This window comes from Mycteria americana, chromosome 1 (genome assembly GCF_035582795.1).
Source record: "Mycteria americana isolate JAX WOST 10 ecotype Jacksonville Zoo and Gardens chromosome 1, USCA_MyAme_1.0, whole genome shotgun sequence".
Taxonomy (NCBI): Eukaryota; Metazoa; Chordata; class Aves; order Ciconiiformes; family Ciconiidae; genus Mycteria; species Mycteria americana.
Genome location: NC_134365.1, coordinates 77,507,013 through 77,526,472, shown reverse-complemented (window position 1 = coordinate 77,526,472; position 19,460 = coordinate 77,507,013). Strand labels below are relative to the sequence as shown.

General features: G+C 41.4%; 1 protein-coding gene across 4 annotated transcripts in view; it reads left to right on the top strand.

The window, feature by feature from the left end:
• The window catches only part of SCUBE1 (signal peptide, CUB domain and EGF like domain containing 1), a 220,980-nt gene that overhangs the window by 163,769 nt on the left and 37,751 nt on the right, over nt 1-19,460 (top strand). The window lies entirely within an intron of this gene.

Genomic DNA, 19,460 nt, shown 5'->3' with positions numbered 1-19,460 from the left:
CCCTGACTGGGTGATTAGACATAAAGGAGTCAGTGCAAGGTTGGTTTCAAGCTGGGACAGGATGGGAAGAGCTGAGAGTGGCACAGTTAGTGCCACATGACTAGGCAGAAATAACATTGTAGGACCATGTCAGACAAGGGTAAGTTGTCAGGTTTTGATGTACCTGCTAAAAATAGGGACAAAATGCTAAAAAGAAACGTTCCTTTCATGATGTATTTAGAGATAGGAATGCTTTCTGGTTCATGAATTTCATGTGTTGTGACATGCTCTCAGTGTGGTATCAGTCAGAGGTTTCACCACTGAAGTCATTGTAATTACACCAGTGAAAAACTCAAGAGAAAAGTCAAGCCCTGCATTCTTGTTAGGCAAGATCTGGTGCAAAATTTATTTGTTCATTATGCAAAGTCCTAGTAATAGGCTTTGAAAGCTACCTATAAATAACCAGATCTCTATCGTGATAATGGGAAACTAGAAGCAGCTCTGTAAATGTTGTTCAGCTGAGTTTTGTTTCTTCGTGTACCTGGGCTACTGAATGAGTGAGTCGACGGTAACAGTACATTCCATGTAAGGAATGAAGCAGTAGCTGATATTTTCCTCTCCCTCATGTGACTGGACATGGAAATATAAACATGATCTGGCCATCCTACTTTTTCCATTGTCAGTGAGCAAGGGCAGGCACACTGTCTGCCTCTACATGGTACTTTGATTCATCAACTTTAGTGTATCTGTTGCTGTAACAGATAGATTAGTGCAAGCCCAGAGAATTTTTGGGCTGGAGAAGTTCCTCCGGTCCCAGAAACGCTGGTTCTTCATACTCTGAAATAGGGAGGACAAGTGCTTTATTTACTTACTTTACTATACAAGTAAAGTATATTACTATACAAGTAAAGTATATTACTGTACTTTACTATACAAGTACAATTTCCTGTTTGAAGTCAGAGGTATGTGGGCCTCAGAGACTGATCACAGCAAACATGATATGAAGCCTGCTTTGTGGAGGGAGAACTGTGATAATTTAGTTCCTGTCTGGTGCTTAAGGTGATAATTGGTGACTCATGCAGTCAGTAGGCCTGCTAATAAAGAAAGAAGGCAAGTGAATATAGATCAAGAAATCACTGATGTATGAATCACCTGTATTTTGCTTCTTCCTCTGCAAAGAGAATATAGTCAGTGGAAGTGGTTATAGTTATTAATGTCAGATCTGACAGAAAAATGTGGTTTGGGGTTGGTGACTCTGCTGGAATATAAATCATCCACGGGTTTTTTTTGGTAACAGCCAGTCAACACTGACCATAGAACATTCGAGGAGATTTATTTGGGGCATATTAGCCTTTCCAATGTGTGAAATAGAAAAGTCTAATTTGTATTTATAAAAGATGCTGTTGTTCATGTTACATCTGTTGTTTTGATTCATAATAGAGTTTCTATGACTTACGATCTTGCTGTCAACATTGCCTTTCTCCTCTGGTTTTCATTTTTAAAATAAAGATTTATTTCAGTTATGAATCAACATGTTTACAAAATACTCATTTAGGACCTTAGACGTTTACATTGTTTGAGGCTAAGTCCTGTTTAGTTCAGATGGCCTCCCTAGTGTATAGGGAGTTCATCTCCAAGTGAGTTCATCACCAATATCAAGGAACAGATTCTGCTAACCTTAGGCAAAATGCCCATGGAAACAGCTGGTAAGCTTGCCTGTTTACAACCTGCAGAATCCCTGGATAAGTCTGTGACTGTATCTGATTCACAGGAAAGAATCAGTGAAGAAGAACAAAGCCATGGAGATACAGTTCATGTTAGCAACATTTTTCAAACTGTTGAAAAATACAAGTAAGCTGTTGCCGCATAGCTTTCTTCACATGATCATTAACTTCAGCACAAGGCAATTTTACATATTTCAATAAAAAGGTTCCTTCATATTCCCTGTGAAATTCTGAGGTTGTCCCACCTAATTTCCTTCATATTCTTTCATTGTAGACCTCAGAGGTGACTTTACGATTGCAGGGAAAATGTATCAAAGTCTCAGACTTTGTTCTGGTTGTTTGCAGAGCTCCCACCCCATCGTACCAAGTGCCTTACACACATTCATTCTCTCTGTGAAGAGGAAAGTATTTCTCGTTCAGTTTTTCAGGCAGGAAGGGTGAAGCCAAATATAGCAGCTTGCCTAAGATCACACATATGAATGCCTGGACAGCCTGGAGAATAAACCTCCAGTTTTTGTGAATCTGCCCTCTGTGAATCTGCCCATTACAAGAAAATGTTTTTCTCCTGAGTTTGTGCTTATACCCTGGTATGAAAATTCATCAGTTTTCAGGAACTTGCTTGCTGCTCGCTTGGTGCCACTAGCTCGCCACCCTGCATGTAGAGTGCTTGTGTAAGCAGCCCTTGCATTTGTAGAGGGCATTAAAATGTTCTGCATTTGTCTGTTTACAGCTAAACCATTTTTAGCCCTGGCTGCAAAGAAAACCATTGTCAATCACAGATTACTTCTGCTAGGGAGTGGTTCTCACGCTGTGGCTCCTGGTTAGACAAGGAGAATGTGGGGGTTTCCCTTCCTTTCCCCTCCCCTGCATTCCAGCCATTTAAAAGGAAACTTATTTGTAACCCAGAAGGTGAAGAATCCACACTGCCCTCCCAGTAATATTGTGGAGACTGATACTGCTTTCCCAGAGCCTCTCTTTTCACACAAACTTAAAAATAGATTTTTTTCTCCCTTGACGGTATGACAATACCAAACCCATCTATTGTGTATGATTTTAACAGATCCCTTAAGTCTAAGGTATTGTAGATTCTTTGATACAGGAAGAAACGGTTGGATCTGTTTGGATAAACCTAGCAAAAGAGGCCTGCATCTCCTTTGAGCATATAATACAAATAACAGCTATATTTATAGCAAGGAGAGCTTGTGTTTGTAACCTTTGTAGTAATTAACAGCAGGACAACAACTCAGATTAGTTTTAGAACCACATCAGCCACAAAACAGCAAGCAAGACTGTTTAAAGCTGCAATGAGTGTGTGTAAGCACAGACATAATTACCTTAATCCTCAGCCAATATGAGTTTTAAAGCCAGTTAACTTAATTGCTTACTCAGTTTCTGTTTGTTGTGCAGTGATCTCGAAAAAAATTCAACAATAAGCACTCTCTCTGCTCTACTCAAGTTCAAGCTTCATTAAGCACCCAGAAAAATGTGTGAAATTCTATCATAAATAATTTTCTCTTCCTGCTGTAGGAATTGCCTTTTGCAAAGCAAGACAAGGAGAGATAGCACACACATTTGTCATAACTCTCTCCAAGGTGTGGTAGAGTGGAAAGATGAGTTACATTCAGAAAAAAACTGCTTTTAGTGGGAACATCCAGTGATCAACATGTAATACTTCGGCCTGCTAAATGTACACTCTCGCCCTCTGCCCCTCTCCACCTCTGTCCAAAATAGAGCCAAATCCTCCTACACTGAGGAATTTAAACTTTTGCAGGGGGCAGTTCAAGGCATTTGCATCATTCTAGTCCACTTACGGCCTCCAAAACGGGCTTAAGTGGGGCTTGATGATTGCTCACAGGCATGATGTTCAGCCATAATGAAGTCTGCCCAAGTAGCCTTTTCACCAACCATTTGAATTGGTACAGCCACTGTAAAAGGATATCATTGTCCACCAGGCAAAAGTACCCCTGGGGCATGTGGAATACCTGCATGGGCCGTCTGGCATTTTTGGGGCTTCTTTATGGCCATGTGTTCACACAGAGTAGGTAACAGCATTTATTTGCTTCGATGTATTGCCTGTTTGACTATTGGTTATTCTTTACTACCTTCCTACCAGATTTTAAACGAATGCGATTGACTCTTTTGTAACTAGGCACTGGAATACAGGGCCTCATAGTCTGCTGTTGGTAGTGCTGGTGTCTGTCCAAAGGAAATTCAGTGATGCAAGTTTATACAACAGGAAATCCCAAACAGAATTTGCCCCTCCAGCTTCATGATATATTGAATTTTCCCTGTAGGGATTTTCTGTGGGCACATTTTGCTAGAGGTTTGGGGTCTTTTAACACTACAAAGCTATCCAATAGAAGTCCAAGTATAGCTGATAGGAGGTGTTTTTTCCTCTCATTACAAGAGAAAGCCATGAGCATATCCACTATCCTATTTGTGTATTTGGACTTTTCCTTCTCTCTTCTAAAACAAATGTGTTTATTATATACCCCACTGTATCCTCCCTTCCTCTCCGCTCAGCTTCACTTCCAGACAAGTGTTCCTCAAAAGCTTGATGCTCATGGAGTGAAGCAACTGGAAGTAATGGCTAGAGTAGAGCCAAGGATACTGTGAGCAGATATTGAGGCAGTTTTCTTAGTAATTCTGCCAGCATATTGCAGTGCTGACATGCAAAACACTTCAAACCTTGTCCAGCTCTGGTTTTTTGTTTCTTGGGTTGTCTCTGAGCAGACTTGATGAGTGTAGCAAGTTTTGTGATAGCTTTCTGATGTGTTACAGGATATACCTCCCAACTCTTGTCATCCACAACTGGTTTTTACTTACGAAATAAGATTTGAACCCAGCCTCAGGCCTTCTATGTTAACCCACTGCACCACAGAACCGTAATCCATGCAATCCAAAAATAATACTGTGAAATGAGAGACTGACCTTTCTTTAGTGCCAAATAAGTCTTCATTCCAGAGAATCTGATGTGATTAGACCTAGCTGACTCTACGATCAATCTGTTGGTAGAGGGATGCTTTACCCAGGGCTCCCAATGCATAATTGTCAAGAGAAGCCTTCTTTCATTCCAGAGTGAGAGAAAGAAAAATAGCACCTTGAAAAATACAGTAACTGTCTATGATCCAAGGATCCTATAGGCCTGGTCTTGAAACATATTAACTGGATATGTAATCCCCTCTCATAACATCCACCTTTTCACTTACTTGTACAAAATATGCACTATTAGCCTTCCAAGGGCAAAATTTGAATCTCCCAGCATGGTATCTCCATTTTGAAAATGGGTATGAAATGAGGGATTAATCATCCAGGGAAGGACAGATAGAAAGTGTTTGTGGGAATTATTTTTGGCCTAAAGAAGCCCACAAAGATTAGCTACAAAGATCTCACTATACTCTCCTGTATGGAACCATTGATGATAAATATGGCTGTACAGGACCAGTTTAATCCCAAATAAAATAGTGCATCCACACAGGCAGCACTGAATCATCGGACATCTTTGACATAGAGTGAATGAATTAAAAAATAAAGAAGGGGCCAAAGAGGTTTGCACCTTTGGGTTACATGACAGTGACCTGCCACCCACATTTGATCACGTAACCCAGTAAAGGAACTGGCCTTGTCCCAGTCACATAACCTGCTGAAGGTCTCAGGATGAGTATACACCCCTTGCATTGATTTATATAGGACACAGTCACCCATCTTAGATTACTTAACTAAATGCATGGGTAGAGGTGAGGGCTGCATCCGTGTCTCTCTCTCTCATTGCAACGTGAAAACAGAGGATAGGGAGAATCCCATGTCCTATGTCCCACTTTTAAAATCCTGAGGAAATTCCTTGGAATAGCACGACAGGGAATTTTACGTCATGATTCTCCCAGCCAAGCCAAGCTATCTTTTTACCTTAGTGCTACTCCCCCAACTCTTCTTGCTCTGAGTTATAGCTGAGTGTACCCTAGTGCAGTCCCAGAGGCAGTGAGCTGTGAGAAATGTTGAATGGGTACAGCTGCACCATACAGCAGTAAAGAGACTGATTAAACCCTTCAGCTAATCCCTATCAGTGCTAGAACTAATGTTTCATGTGAGTTTGTTTAAAAGACAATGGGTGAGGCCCAGACCCCTCAGATTCAATGCATCAACATTATGGTTTGGCCAACTTTCCAGTGAAACATGTTGGAAAGCTTTGTTGTTTGTCCACCCTCTCTCTTTCCTTTTCTCCCTCATTAAATAAATAAAAGAAGCAAATGTTCAATAAAAATAACATTATTTTGCCTTCCCCTTCTTTCTGGAGTGGCAGTAACATACAGCTTCACAGCCAGGTGAGACGGTATAAAGAGGACACCAGCAGAAATTTTACTGCTTGGTGTAGGGTATTTTCTTAATATTTAAAATACATTTTTAGCTGAACCCACACAACCTCTCACTGAGGTTGTTACCCTCATGGGTAGGACTGAACTATAGCAGGTAGAGAGCATTAGCAAGCCATGAGGGTGCTGCTGCCTGTGTCCTTGTGAGGGAGGTAGCAGCAGGGATCCTAGAGAGCATTTGCTGTCTGGGGTGAGGAGCAAGCAGGCTTACAAGTCCCCTTGCTGACTTTGCCTGAGTTTGCATGTGCCTTCGCTGTAATTTTGAGGTCTTCAGCAGTCAGAGAAAATGGCCAGGGCTTCATTTTGCTCTCACTTATATAAGGGAGAAGGCTACTGTACTCAGCAGAGTTACAGTGCTGTCACACTACGGGAACCTTATTATCTTACACCACTTGAACAGAGTGAGTCAGTGCCAGTGCGGGCGTGATTAATGAGAGAGAGAGGGATGAAGGGACTCAAGCCATTCCCCTATCAACTCATTTAGGTGATACACATGAAAGAGAGTGATTTTGCCTTGATGCACTCAGACACTCATCCGCATCAGCTAGGCGTGCTGTAAGATATAAAATACGTTGACCTGATACAGGCTGATTTTCAGCCAGTCCAGCTGAGTGTGGCCCAGTATGTTTAATTGTGTGGACACTTGGTATGTAAACAACAGTGCTGGTTCCGCTGCCAGTGTAGCTCAAGAACCAGAGAGAATCGGTAGTGCACTGGAGGACATATTGGGAGCTGCTTGTGGAAATCAGACTAGCTCACAGGAAGAAAATTCAATATGATTTCCCTGTCACTGATGATGTTCATTCCCTATGCAGATTTTCTCTAAGGCATTCTGTGTCACTGAGCCTTACAAAAATATCTTGCTTATGACAAGCACCATATTGCTTCCAGCATCAGATTAAAGAGCTACTCCGCTGGGAAGCAACATGTTACATTGTCAATAAAAGGAATACTTCTCAAACCCTTTCTGTTATACATGGTGCTTACTCTTAGTGTCAGTGAGATTGTGAATAGTGGTACAGTCTGCATCTGTGAGAAAAAAAGGGTTGCAAGATCATACCCAGAAACAATAAATGCCCCAGGCATGAAGTAAAAACAGCTCTAGCCAGTACAAGTTTGTTTGCCAAGTGATATTATCTCCCACGTTGGTTGTAGCAATTAAGTCTGCTGAAACATGAAAACAAATACGTCCCACTCACCTCCAGTTCTCCTCTCTGCAGCACAGTGTTATAAGTTAAAGGCAAATTTTCTTTGGTTGCTGCTCCTTGGAAGGAATATTAAACCTCACAATCTAGGCTTTAAATCAATTTCTAATGGGATGAGACCTTATGTGGGGAGGGCAGATGGGACAGATTATTCCACCTCTATTTTCCCATGAAGCTTCTGACACGGGCTACTGTTGGAAGTAAGATACTAGATTAGTTTGACCTCAGGTCTCATTCAGTATGGTGGCTCTTATATTCCTATGTTAAACTCTGTAAAGTATACTGCTATCAAATTGCTTTTTACAGCTCTGTCTGGCCCCCTCCCCTTGATGATGTGTGTGGGAAGCCAAGCAAAACGTTTCATTAGTGTTTAGAAAGAGAATTTGAGATATATTTTTCAGTTGATGCTGTAGGATTTATGATGTGTATAGTGCAGAAATGATTTTACTGCACTAGAATCATGTTATGTATTAATGAATGACCAGGATATGAGTCAGCCTTGGAATAATTTGAGCAGGAAGGTAGCATTCTTCCACAAACAATAATCTGTTGATAAATAGTGCTGAAAGCTGTAATTCAATAGGAATTGTTTTTAAAGAGAACCAGAGAAAGACTATATGTATATATATTCTCCACTATTGCAGTAGTGCACATTGAGATAATGCCATATTACTGCACTCAATCATTTAATCATCTTGATTAAGGTCAGATATCCTTTACACAAGTGCTATACAGAATTGCAATAAAATTACAGCCCTATCCCAAATGTTCAGAAGAGTTTCATTTTCCTGTGCTTGCATCTACCCTTCTGGGCCTTTTAAAAATGCCCTGTTTTGTTTATTTTATTCTAGTGAGAATAAAAGCCTAACCTATTGAAGCAAAGGGGTGTGATTTTCTTCCAGTAGCCATGTTATGAACTGCTACTACTTGTTTTGATAACTTGGAGATGAGGCCTTAGTTAGAACAGGTGAGATGAAAACAAAAATCTAAGCTCAAATACTAAGAGGCAGTGGAATGGAGGAGTATTTTCTGGGGGTTTGCTGGGTGGAGTTTTTTTGATGCATATTTGCAAAACATTTCTGTTAGTGTTTTTGGAGGGATACCTGCCGTTTCTCGACTCCACAGAGGCCAGCCTCTCTGGGCAGAGTTTTTAAACAAGCATTTGAAGCAGAGCCAGAGAACAGCAATTCTTGTGTATATTCAGTGGCCACTGGCTTCAGCAAGAGCTTGAAGTAAGCTGGGAATGCACAGTCAGGTCCACAGGAGGTGAAGGGCAGTGCTGCATTTGAGTTTTCAGTTCAAAACTGAAACTGTGTTGTTGTACTTGCTCTTTCAGCACCATCAAATAACACTAGGCACATTTTCACCCAGGCTAGTCCCTTGTTCCTTCAAGAAGTCTCACTAGCAGCTCCTACTAAAGGGTGATGGAGACAAACACGCTTAGCAAAGAGAACAGTTTCCTCTTTTCAGAAATACGTCTAAAAATCAAATGTATTGCAGGATAGAGGGAATATTCCTTGCTTGATACAGAGAGGGTAAAGCCTTTTTTATGTTTTCTCATCAGGCTGTTAAGCTGCTCTTACAGAGTTGCTGTGTAAATAGTGGCTTGAGCAGAGTGCAGACTACTAAACATGTTTATGTTTGTAGGAAACAAATAAACCTGCCTGAAGTTTCTTTTAATGCACTTCTACTCTTGATATATGGCTTCTCCTACCACAAGCACTTGAAGTAGTAGCACAGTTTATAGCCATAATAGCAGTAGATAACTCAACTTGCCTTTGCCTTGGAAAATGATTGATTTTGGAAAAGGATACGTTTGCATATAAAATCTTGGCAATGTTTTGATGGAAGTACTTTGTTTTCTTAAAAAGTGTTGGGAAAGTATTGACTTTAATTGCATTTTAGATTGTCCTAGCAAAACAATGGTAAGAGGATAAACGTAATAGGAGCCAAAGCCAATTGCCTCCTACTGGGTTCCTCAGATTAATAGAGGAGCCTGAGCACAACAAAGCCCTCATGTAATGGAGAGGGGTGGGAGGGGTGAGAAAGAGCTAGGACAGGTAAGCATAGACCCAAGAGCAAGGGTAATGTCTGGGAAGTCTACAGACAGTCTAAGCATTGACACAACTTCAGTCTCCAATGTCAAGATCTTTGTCACACAGAAGCTTAGCCTTTTGCCTTTCTTGCCTCTGTATCTTTCTCTTTCACCTCGTATCCCAGCAGATTCAGCCATCAAACCTTGGAGGCCCTTGTGTTGCCACTAAGTGATTGTGTCCAATTGTCACATGTAGAAATACCCATACAAGCAAGTTGGCTCAAGAGGATCTTTATTTTCATACCATAAATGATTCTGTTTCAAAATCTTATGTCAAACACAATCTGTACATAATGTGGGAAGCAAATAAAGGGAACGTCAGAGATGCATCAGGGATGGTGGTCCCCCACATATGCAGAGCAATGCATTTGTTAGCACACGTGTGCTCCTTGCACGTAACAATGAAGATGTGGTTGCACTGACTGATCACCAAAGTGCTTGTACGTGGCACTGAGAAGAGCTGTCATCCAAGAGCTATACATCCTGATGCCCACGGTGCTACAACTTTGTTGGTGCTAGCATACATAACAGATTTGACTTATCACAAGTACCATCAACTGTAGTTGCACTTTAAGTCTGCAGGCTAAGCATTCGGAGGTGCAGTTTTAAGTCAGGCTCATTTATCACAGCTATGTTGACCTTTCTCTGATTTGCCATCACTGAAAGGTTGCAAATGTACTTAGACTTTCTTTGGCACGTGGTCTTTCACCAAGCAGTTCCAGCCCTTCTGATCCTATCGTGGGTAGATTTTGTAGCTCTTAGGAAAAAAACTGTGATCTGACAAAGTGCTTAGCTCAACTCATTTTCTATTGATTTTAAAAGTAATAGGTTCTAAAAGTGAACAATACTTTTAAATGTACGTATGCATTTTTTATAGTATTAGCTTTGGTTGTATTTAGAAGATAGCGGTGCTTTACACAGATTCAGATCCCTATAGTGCATTTTAAAATCTTTTAAAAATACTTTAGAAGTCCTTTTAAAAATTGTTATTCACAAGGATAACAGTAAGGAGAAAAAGTAATATGAGAGCAACTGCCATGAGCTTATGGTGAGGCTAAGTGTGATGAGCTTGATAGCGAAAACTAGTAATTATTTGAAATATTCCTTTCCAAATGCCTTTATAGAATGCCTCCCTTGGCTCCCTTCCTGTCTGTGACCTTGGGCAGACTTACTAATTTTATACCATTGTGTCTAGTTATTAGTAGGTTTTTTTCATGTTCTGTAAGAGACCCAGCAAACTTTCTCACCTGCAAAAATAATTCCTTTATTTTTTTAAATTCTCTATTTGAAAGTATCTACAGAGCTGTCTCTGGTGATTGGCACGTCTCTGCAAACCCTCTGGGGAGACGCCCCTAGCTGAGGCCTCTGCCCTCTCTGCCCCCTTCCTCTATCTGAGGGCAGATGTGAATCCCTCAAGTTTCTTCTCTTGGAGTACATGAATGCTCAATCTGAGGGGGTCTAGGGGTGTCTGTACAGAGAGGATGTACAGAGGGTGCCACATGGCCAGATGTATAGGCACCTTTGAGTGCAGGCTCACAGGAGGTGATCCATCCTCAGCCTCAGCGCAGATCTGTGGCCTCTCCCCAGCTCCAGAAGCTCACACATCTGGTGTAGCTGGTCATTAAATTGAACACCAGCTTGACTAAGGTTATCTGTGTCGTGGTTTAACCCGGCAGGCAGCTAAACACTACACAGCCATTCACTCACTCCCCCCCACAGTGGGGTGCGGGAGAGAATCGGAAAAAAGGTCAAACTCGTGGGTTGAGATAAAGGCAATTTAATAGGACAGAAAAGGAAGGGAAAATAATAATAGTGATAAAAGAATATAGAAAACAAGTGATGCACAATGCAATTGCTCACCACCCGCTGACCGACGCCCAGCCAGTTCCCGAGCAGCAGCCGCGCCCCCACCCGCCCCGGCCAACCGCCCAGTTTTTTGTTCAGCATGACGTCACATGGTATGGACTAGCCCTTGGGCCAGTTGGGGCCAGCTGGCCTGGCTGTGCCCCCTCCCAGCTTCTTGTGCACCCCCAGCCTACTCGCTGGCAGGGCACTGTGAGAAGCTGAAAAGTCCTTGACTTAGTGTAAACACTGTTCAGCAACAACTAAAAACATCAGTGTGTTATCAACATTATTCTCATCCTAAATCCAAAACACAGCACTATACCAGCTATTAGGAAGAAAATTAACTCTATCCCAGCCGAAACCAGGACAATCTGCCAAGCGGTTTCACAAACAGGGAGAAGCCATGGCAGGGTTGGTTGAAATATGGTCAGAGGCATCAGAGAGCATTAGGCTAGGGAGAGTTCTGGATGTGTTTCCTGATGTGAGTGACGGGGTGAAGTGTCTGCACAGAAGAAACAAGCTTATCTCATTAGATATGAAACGTACTGCTGCCTGCCACTCAGAAAGCCTCAGGACCCAGCATCGGTTTTCTCATTCCTCTCTCTGCTAGGACAGCTGACCAAATTCAGAATTGCTGAGCAGTTCACCTCAGCTGAAGAAACGGAGGAAGAGAGAAGCTTGGCTTGGCACTTCCAAGGCCAGGCACCTTTACCTCCTCAGCAGTCCCACGGGCAAAAGCTGCCACGACTGTTCTCCAGCTCTCCTTGCAGTACCAAGATTTAGCAAGTAGTTTTGCACAACCATGTTTAAAATATTAGAAGAAATTATTATCTGCCAGAAAGGGAATGTATCAGGTAATCCTCTACCATTATTCTGTTTTTTAGTTTGGTGCTGCTTACAAAAAAAGAAGGTGGTGGGGTCCTTCATAATGCTGCAGGGAAAAACGTTGGAAACCTTTTTCTTTGCCCGACAGCAGAGAAATAATAATGTAATAATAACGGTGCTGCTGCTGATGATGTATTTCATTATAGAAATGTAAAAAACCTTGGGCCAAATCCCACCAACTAGAGTCAAAGATACCCCCAAAGACCCCAAAGTTAGCTGCCAATTTCTGCCTGGCTGGAATTGCCAAATTCTGCAGTTTCCATCCAAAACCATAAATCTTCCCAGCCCCTCAGGCAAAGCTTTTGGTGATCCAAAAAGCAAGCAAATAGTTCCATGGCTGATGAATGAGGCAGAACAAAACCATACTCACTGACTGGGAGCAGAATTGGCTCTGCAGTGCTGACAGAAAGAGGAATGCATGGTGGTCAGTTGACTTGGCACATGCGTTAAGGGGAACACATAGGGGATAGCTATTTACTGCATTAAGATGTTGTTCTGCCGCCCCATTTCTGCAGACTCTGAGGAAGCCCTGAGGGAAGCCTGTGGAAGAGAATGAGCTTGCGGACTCTGTGTGGAAGAAAATTAAATAGGGAATTTTTGAAAGAAACTGAAAAGAGAAGGGAAAATTAATTTGTTGGTACATGAGATCACATAAAACTCCCTTGGAAGAGTTCCTAAAGAAAGAATTTCATTCACTCTGGAGAGGGAGCAAACATTTTAGGCCTACAATTTTATTGCCAAGTCTCGGTTTTTAACCTGCTTTCCTTCTGTTTTCAAATCCCAGAGATAGCACAGTGGTTCCCAGAAAGTGCAACGGGTCTCTTTTGATAAGGTCTGATAGCAGAGATAAAGAAAGCGAGCTGCTATTTGCCTTTAAAGAGTCTCCCAAATGTACTGTCTTGTTCTTTCCAAGGGCAGTTCCCTTTGCTGTAACTTCTAGGTAAACAGTAGGAAACCAGTTGCTGTGATGTTAATGAGGGTGATGAATTTGCTGGGTTAAGAGTTGTCCCCTTGGTGCATAGTGTCAAAGAAGGATCTGACTCCTGCAGTTCCTCTAACCACTGAAGGGGCCAATGAAATATTACTGTCTTCTGAACTGAGCTGCTCTGGTGATATGAATTAATAGAGGCAGCCAGCCAGCCCAAGGGAACTACTTAGTTGGAATCCTGCTTTCTTGAGTGTAACCTCAGACCCAACGAAATAATACGAGAAATATATCAAGAGGTACCTGCTGATTCCTGGAAGAATCAGGTATGCATTACACTCTTTTAAGAGAAATTACTCAGCCTTTACCAAATTTAGCAATTAAAAAGGTTCATACCAATTTGAACTCTAAAAATTAAACTGATGGAGAAGACTAAGAGATCAGTCCAGGAAAACACCTAGACAATCCTTTCTGGAACAGAGATGCTTTTGGAGGTTACCAAGCAAAATGCTAGAGGCTGCTTAAGTGCAGGAGGTCAGACTAAATGGATATGGTCATCTTGCTGGCATTAAATATACTCATTCTATCAAAATAAACATCCAGTTTCTATCCACACTGCTAGGACTTGGAAGACATCATCCAACTTCAGACATGTAGCAGCAGTGTGAGAACACACAGAGAAAGGAGAAATCAGTCATGCCCAGATATTCCTTAGAGCAAAATAAGAGTATCTGAAATCATCAGACCATAATGATAAACAACAGAGACAACTGCGGCTCCCTAAACTGCACTTGCACTAGAGGTATAGAGTGTTAATACTGCATTTAGTACTGTATGAAGATAGAGAAAGACATGGCCTCTCTTAAGAGTGATCAGCAGTTTGACAGCCTCAAGAACAGAGATACCGCGTAATTGAACTTACTATGGGTACAGATAGGCTGGGAAGAAGACAAAGAGAAGCTGTTTCCAGGATCTCAATATACTGAATAAAAACATACAGACATAAAAGGATACTGAGGCCATGAGACAGAACTAGGAAGATGATAACACTAGTGGTCCTTAGTACAGCTATGGACTGGAAGGGATAGAATTCCCACTGCAGGTGTTGCATACCATGCTGGATTAAACAAGTGGAAACTGTGGCCTCGTTGCATCTTCCAGGGCATTTGGCTGTTTGGCAGAGCACTTCTTGCTTAGCCAGCCTGGAAGAGCTGGCAGGCTTAAGGTCTGCGGAGACCCTACTGCTGTGGCAGAAGCTCAGGCTGCTAAGTAGCTTGCAAGAAAGCAGCCACTTCAGTGTGTTGAACCCAGAGGAAGGAATGTGTCGTAATTACTGAAGTCGGTGTTAAGCCATTGCCATGCTAGAAAGTGTTGCCCTCTGGGGCAGCAAGTACTTTCTGTGAGCAGAAGCGAAACTGAGCCCAAATTCCTCCAGTGGGAATGTGAGTAGAGGCACAGCTGCATGAACCTGGTGCCACTGCAGGTCCTCATTGATTTCCGTGGTTCCCATGTGGACTGAGACATGGACCTGCTTGTAGCATTACTGCCTAAATCTATTGCTAGAGATCAGAGACATACTGTTTGGTACGAGTGAATCAAGGGTACAATTAAGTGCTTTGTCTGGTCTGGGGAAACTAGATTAGCTCTAATTTGCTACAAGCAAATTTCTATTCCTGAACTGAACCATGGCAGCATGTTTAAATAATGCATGGAACAGGGGTCTTACCTGTATTAGAATGAGTAGGAACCAAAGTTTCTGCAGAATTTGTCACTATCTGCTGCTGTGTGCCTATCCCTGAAGCTGCGTAATAGTCATTTCATTTTGTAGTGCTAGATCCTTGAAATACCTTCTCTGTTGGGATGCTTGCATAATAAGTCACAGGTTTCTAATCATTTATTGCTTCTGTCTCAAGTATATTTTGCAGGTTTCTTTTGCAGTTTATATACATTTATTTGTTTTACTGCCACTTTGCATTCTAAGAACAAATAATCTCTAATAAAAAGCACATTTCCTTGCAAGCAGAATCAATTTCCTTCAGAAGTCTTTCATTCTCTGATTACTGTGTTACATTTGGTCTTCACTAATCACATAGTTAACTGTGAGCAATAAAGTTCTTAAATAAATAAATGCTCTGGTCCAAGTCAATGGTAGCCATAATGGATAGTTTCCCACTTACATTTCTGAAATACAAGATATGACTGTGCTGCTTAAGCACTTACATTCACATTAAAAGTATAGCAATTAATGCCAGATCTGTTTTTTCTGCAGGTCATTAGTATGTTCTTAACAATTAAGTCTCAGCAACAAGTTGACTTGATTGGAAGTCAGCAATGCAGTGGGAAGTCTAAATGGGTGTGGTTTTTCAAGTGCTTTTAAAGGCTTGGGGTTAGGGGTTGGGTTTTTTTTTCCTTTGTGTTAGCTGCTCCAGAAGCACTCAGTGGGAAGGTAATGAAGTAGAAGGTTTATACATTACTACACCTTTCTGTGCTTCCTCTTCATTGGTTTTATTATTGTAGACTTTGAAACATAAGGAGAAGTTAGCTATAAGCCATTCCTTCTGGTCAGTGTTGGACATGTATTAGAGAGTTACATTCTCAGATGGAGGATGCATTTTTACTAACTGTGAACAGTGGTAAGTCACTGTGGATCAGAAAACATGAGATGTGGTGGAAACCCCATCATATGGCTGCTGTAGCAAAATAATACCTTTCCCAATACTGAATTTAAACCAGCATTTGTTGGAGAACATAGCTTGAATCATGACTCCCTATGGTCCAGCAGCCACTCAGATTAAGATATGTGGTTTCCCTAATGTCTGTCAAATATTGTTGGAAACCACGCTGGCTAGGCTGTAAGGTGAACATTACATGGGTGGTATCAGTTCCCTGCAGAAATCAGAGGGGAGGGGGAAAGACAGAAAATAACTTTCAGCCAAAATACATATAAAAAAGCATTAGTGTTTATTTTAAAAACATCATGTAACACTTCTTTAGAGTTTCTATGTATGTGTGCTTAATGAATGAGAAAAAGGAAAGGCTCTGTTTCTCAGAGGAGCCAATGACTTGGAAGCTGAGAAATGCGAACACAAAACATTCTGACTAGCCTTGAGTTTGGCTTGTGTGCATGATCAGTTGAGTGAGGTACTCCACACTGAGTCTGCGTTTGGCTTGGGGGTTAAAAATAAACCAAGGGTGTGTGAGATGGACAAAATAAATGTATTGTAGACTTTTGCATTAGGAGAATGTGGCCACATTAGGAGATAACCCCACTGTACTGAGCAGTGGCTTTGCTGTGCGCAATGTAGTGGGACACCTGGGCCATCGCTTCCAGCCTGGGGGTCAAACACTACCAATGCATGAATCTGAAAACCACAGATTCCTTGCTGTGTATGTTCTTCACAGCATCCTGGGCAGCAGTTATGAGATATATATAACCTTTGCTGCCATAATGAAGGTATACTTACACTAACTGGGAGGATTGGGAGTGTATGGAGTCATGACTGTGACAGCACCTCAAAGTATTACTGTAATATTGTGACCATTTTGGCTGAAGTGATCTACCAGCATTCAGGGTATCATGAGTTGCTTCTACTGATGGAAGGAATGGATAGCAGAGATAGATACTTCCTTTTCTTTTTATTTTACTTTCTATTTCTAAGCAAAAAGTATTTATTTTCTATTTGAAATAGTATATTTAAATTTAATGTATATATTTTGCATATATGCAGTGATCTAGTGTATACTTCATGTCTTGCCTCATCAAACACAGCCAAATCAAATATAAGATGGGTTCTTTGCTTACAGTGTCCAGAATCATTACAGTCTGCACCTGTCCCAAATCCCTGTTATAGCTTTTATTGATCGCCTTTGAGCCCCTCCTGTCTTGTTCTCTGTAGCACAAATAGCACCATCAAATAACAATGATCTCCCCTTGCCATGTTTATTTTCAGACTGTATGAAAAATACTGCGAGCAGCAAGACCAGACTCTTACTCAAGCATCATATGTGGCCTGTGTTTTGGCAGGAGGGTGCCAGCTTCATAAATTAACCTAGTTGCTTAATGTATGTCTCGGAGAAAAGCTGTCATGATGACCATTAGTTTTCTCTAACCAATTTATTCACTTGTTATTAATATTAACGAACAAAATTATATTAAGGAAGAAAGAGAGGGGGAAATCCTTATTTTTGCAGTCAATTTTTGATGTGAGATTGGGCAAACTGGGCATTGAATTGTTCAGTTCTATAACCACAACCCCCAAATCACACATGTACCTTTGCACGAGTGAATTTCGCATGTGTACATTCTGTCAGGGAGTCATAGCAGTTTCTACATCAGTTTGCAGTCTAGGTTAATTTATGAAACTGGGAGCCTCCTTCCAAAACATCTCTAAATCCGGTGCTATTTACCAGCCTCACCTGTATATGTTTAGTGTTGAGCTGCTTGCTTGCAATGCTAATGCTTTTTGGAAATGTCTTGCATTACACTTCCATTTCCTGACCATTGGTTTCTTTTAATTACTCTGAAGTCTATTTTAGCAAAGAAAGCAATGACAATCAAGAATACAGGGGACTGCATTTGAGGACTGGAAACAGTACAGAAAGGAGCCTTTCACTTCGGAGCTGCTGGTAGGAATCCAGCTCAGTTTCAGACTTAGCAGAAATCATTACTGTGTGATGGCTTCTTGGTGCCCTGCACTCCACGTCCACAAATGAGTCAGTGTCCACATCACACAAACCACCAGAACAATTGGTGCTACTGTAATTGGGAGTCTACTGGCAGCATCAGTGGAAAGGGCAGGGACGTGAATGAGCGTGGAAAATGAGCTGCTTTCTCCCTGCTCCCTCAGGTCACCTTTGAGACACATCTGTGTGAGGAAACTAAGAAGAAATTCGATCTGTGGTAGCTCCCTTCTGGAGATACATGGAAGACTTTACTTTCCAGTACTGACAATCTGACACCCACTAACAAACACTATATTCAAGAAAAATAAAGATTGTTATGGGATCATTTAATGTGTGAAAGCATGAACTAAAAAAAAAAGAAATGCTAAGTATGATTGAAAAATCAACAATAAAATCCAAATGTTGACTTGAAATAATAGGAACAGAGCCAAACAAATGTTATCAAGCATAACCACTGTTGGCAACAATTGCTTCCCTCAAAAACACAGGGAAGTCCTGCTCTTTTATTAAACCATCGAACAATATCTTCGAGTTGAATCCCTTCTAGGCAAAAATAAAGGAGTGCTTCCAGTGTTCGAACATCCTCTTTGGAGATGAGAATGTGGACTGATAGAAGAGATGTTAGACTTTATTCAGCCTGAGATGATGCCTTGATGTCATGGAAACAGCGACTGGAAGGAGAGCTCTCAGTAGCACAGGACGCCATAAAGAGGGTGCCTTTAGAGAGGGCTGGGACTGCCAGTGTGCATGTCAGTCAGTGGTGGAGGTTGGAAGGGACCTCTGGAGGTCATCTGCTCCAGCCTCTGAACTGGGCACTTCCACAGGGTCGCCTGCTGAGAAGTAGGGAGGTCCTCATCTTAGAATTTATATGCTACCATTAGTAATCCTAAAAAACCTGCCTCTGGCAGGAAACTAATCGTGTACTACCAGAGATGAATTTAGCCCCATAGTTCCTGTAAGCTTCAAACAGTTAAGCTGTGAAGATGTCTCTTAATATGCTGAAATGACACAATCGCATATGCTGATTACAGTGGTGGATGTGATATGAATTTTTGACTAAGTGAAAGTAAAAAGAATGTGTTTGATGTCAAATAAGTGCATTAGCAAATCTGAAATGTTCTGAGACAGCTTGGACTATTTGTGAATTCATGCCAAATTCAACTGAAAATAGAATAGAAACTTCAACCTCAAAAGTTGACGTTTTCCACTGCAGTTCCTCAAGAACAAAACATTTTGACTTTTCATGTTAAAACAGTTCAAAAACTTAATTTAAATAACTTTAAATTGTTTTAAGAGTGCCTCAGACCCAGAAAGTTCATTTCTCAGTATTTTATTTCATTGTGTGGGAGCAGGGAAATTCAGAGCAACCCAATAGAAAAATGTACGTGTGTTTGAGTGTGTACAAGTGTTTTGGGGGGGGAGTTGACCACAAAACTGAAAGAGAAATTATTTGCTCTCAGTTCTCTATCTGTAACCTGCCACATCTCTGCTTTTGTATTTTTGGGCTTCTCTTCAGTAGATATACCAGATTGTGTAGTGGTGTTTGTACAGGGGAGACAAGATTTAGATACCTACGTTCATTCCCAGTTGTGCGGTAAGCAGGATTTGAAACCTAGGGCTGCGAAGGTGAAAACCACGGTGTAACTCCCTGCTCCTCAGTCTCTTACGAGATATACTTGTAGCATGAGGGTGGTGGGAAATAAGCACATCTTTTCAGGGTAAAATCATAGAAGTATTGTGGAGCACCAC